Source organism: Bombina bombina, chromosome 1, assembly GCF_027579735.1.
Source record: "Bombina bombina isolate aBomBom1 chromosome 1, aBomBom1.pri, whole genome shotgun sequence".
In the NCBI taxonomy this organism is placed as follows: Eukaryota; Metazoa; Chordata; class Amphibia; order Anura; family Bombinatoridae; genus Bombina; species Bombina bombina.
In genome coordinates this window covers 596,867,600-596,870,745 of record NC_069499.1, presented here as the reverse complement: position 1 = coordinate 596,870,745, position 3,146 = coordinate 596,867,600, and positions in this window count along the sequence as shown.

The following is a 3,146-nucleotide window of genomic DNA, read 5'->3' as shown; positions in this document are numbered from 1 at the left end:
CTTACCTTCACATACCGATTCACAGAAATCATTACCGGTATCTAAGGTTTGCCTTTCTAGACAGGCATTACCAGTTTGTAGCTCTTCCATTCGGATTGGCTACGGCTCCAAGAATCTTCACAAAGGTTCTGGGTACTCTTCTGGCGGTACTAAGACCGCGAGGAATTTCGGTAGCTCCGTACCTAGACGACATTCTGATACAAGCTTCAAGCTTTCAAACTGCCAAGTCTCATACAGAGTTAGTACTGGCATTTCTAAGGTCGCATGGATGGAAGGTGAACGAAAAGAAGAGTTCTCTCTTTCCACTCACAAGAGTTCCCTTCTTGGGGACTCTGATAGATTCTGTAGAAATGAAGATTTACCTGACAGAAGACAGGTTAACAAAGCTTCAAAATGCATGCCGTGTCCTTCATTCCATTCAACACCCGTCAGTAGCTCAATGCATGGAGGTGATCGGCTTAATGGTAGCGGCAATGGACATAGTACCTTTTGCACGCCTACATCTCAGACCGCTGCAATTGTGCATGCTAAGTCAGTGGAATGGGGATTACTCAGATTTGTCCCCCACTCTGAATCTGAATCAAGAGACCAGAAATTCTCTTCTATGGTGGCTTTATCGGCCACACCTGTCCAGGGGGATGCCATTCAGCAGACCAGACTGGACAATTGTAACAGACGCCAGCCTACTAGGTTGGGACGCTGTCTGGAATTCTCTGAAGGCTCAGGGACTATGGAATCAGGAGGAGAGTCTCCTTCCAATAAACATTCTGGAATTGAGAGCAGTTCTCAATGCCCTTCTGACTTGGCCCCAGTTAACAACTCGGGGGTTCATCAGGTTTCAGTCGGACAACATCACGACTGTAGCTTACATCAACCATCAGGGAGGGACAAGAAGCTCCCTAGCAATGATGGAAGTATCAAAGATAATTCGCTGGGCAGAGTCTCACTCTTGCCACCTGTCTGCAATCCACATCCCGGGAGTGGAGAACTGGGAGGCGGATTTCTTAAGTCGTCAGACTTTTCATCCGGGGGAGTGGGAACTTCATCCGGAGGTCTTTGCCCAGATACTTCGACGTTGGGGCAAACCAGAGATAGATCTCATGGCGTCTCGTCAGAACGCCAAGCTTCCTCGCTACGGGTCCAGATCCAGGGATCCGGGAGCGGTTCTGATAGATGCTTTGACAGCACCTTGGACCTTCGGGATGGCTTATGTGTTTCCACCCTTCCCGATGCTTCCTCGACTGATTGCCAGAATCAAACAGGAGAGAGCATCAGTGATTCTAATAGCACCTGCATGGCCACGCAGGACTTGGTATGCAGATCTAGTGGACATGTCATCCTGTCCGCCTTGGTCTCTACCTCTGAAACAGGACCTTCTGATCCAGGGTCCATTCAAACATCAAAATCTAACTTCTCTGAAGCTGACTGCTTGGAAATTGAACGCTTGATTTTATCAAAACGTGGGTTTTCTGAGCCAGTTATTGATACCTTAATACAGGCTAGGAAGCCTGTTACCAGAAGGATTTACCATAAAATATGGCGTAAATACTTATATTGGTGCGAATCCAAGAGTTACTCATGGAGTAAGGTTAGGATTCCAAGGATATTGTCTTTTCTACAAGAAGGTTTAGAAAAGGGGTTATCCGCTAGTTCTTTAAAGGGACAGATTTCAGCTCTGTCCATTCTTTTACACAAACGTCTGTCAGAAGTTCCGGACGTTCAAGCTTTTTGTCAGGCTTTAGCTAGGATCAAGCCTGTGTTTAAAACTGTTGCTCCGCCATGGAGTTTGAACTTAGTTCTTAATGTTTTACAGGGTGTTCCGTTTGAACCCCTTCATTCCATTGATATCAAGTTGTTATCTTGGAAAGTTCTGTTTTTAATGGCTATTTCCTCGGCTCGAAGAGTCTCTGAGTTATCTGCCTTACATTGTGATTCTCCTTATCTGATTTTTCATTCAGACAAGGTAGTTCTGCGTACTAAACCTGGGTTCCTACCTAAGGTGGTCACTAACAGGAATATCAATCAAGAGATTGTTGTTCCATCTTTGTGTCCTAATCCTTCCTCGAAGAAGGAACGTCTGCTACACAATCTAGATGTAGTCCGTGCCCTGAAATTTTATCTACAGGCAACTAAGGATTTTCGTCAAACGTCTTCCCTGTTTGTCGTTTATTCTGGTCAGAGGAGAGGTCAAAAAGCCTCGGCTACCTCTCTCTCTTTTTGGCTTCGTAGCATAATATGATTAGCCTATGAGACTGCTGGACAGCAGCCTCCTGAAAGAATTACAGCTCATTCTACTAGAGCTGTGGCTTCCACTTGGGCCTTTAAGAATGAGGCTTCTGTTGAACAGATTTGCAAGGCTGCAACTTGGTCTTCTCTTCATACTCTTTCCAAATTTTACAAATTTGACACTTTTGCTTCTTCGGAGGCTGTTTTTGGGAGAAAGGTTCTTCAGGCAGTGGTTCCTTCCGTATAAAGAGCCTGCCTGTCCCTCCCGTCATCCGTGTACTTTTGCTTTGGTATTGGTATCCCAGAAGTAATGATGACCCGTGGACTGACCACACTTAACAGGAGAAAACAAAATTTATGCTTACCTGATAAATTCATTTCTCCTGTAGTGTGGTCAGTCCACGGCCCGCCCTGTTTTTTATGGCAGGCTAAAAAAATTTTTGGATTATACTCCAGTCACCACTACACCCTTGGGCTTCTCCTTTCTCGTTGGTCCTTTGGTCGAATGACTGGAGGTGACGTAGAGGGGAGGAGCTATATAGCAGCTCTGCTGGGTGAATCCTCTTGCACTTCCTGTAGGGGAGGAGATAATATCCCAGAAGTAATGATGACCCGTGGACTGACCACACTACAGGAGAAATGAATTTATCAGGTAAGCATAAATTTTGTTTTTATTATTTAAATAGGGCATGTAATTTTAAACAACTTTCCAATTTACTTTTATTACCAATTTTGCTTTGTTCTCTTGGTATTCTTAGTTGAAGGCTAAACCTAGGAGGTTCATATGCTTATTTCTTAGACCTTGAAGGCCGCCTCTAATCCGAAAGCATTTTGACAGTTTTTCACCACTAGAGGGCGTTAGTTCATGTGTTTCATAAAGATAACATTTAGTTCAGGCATGTGACGCTCCTAGGAGTCAG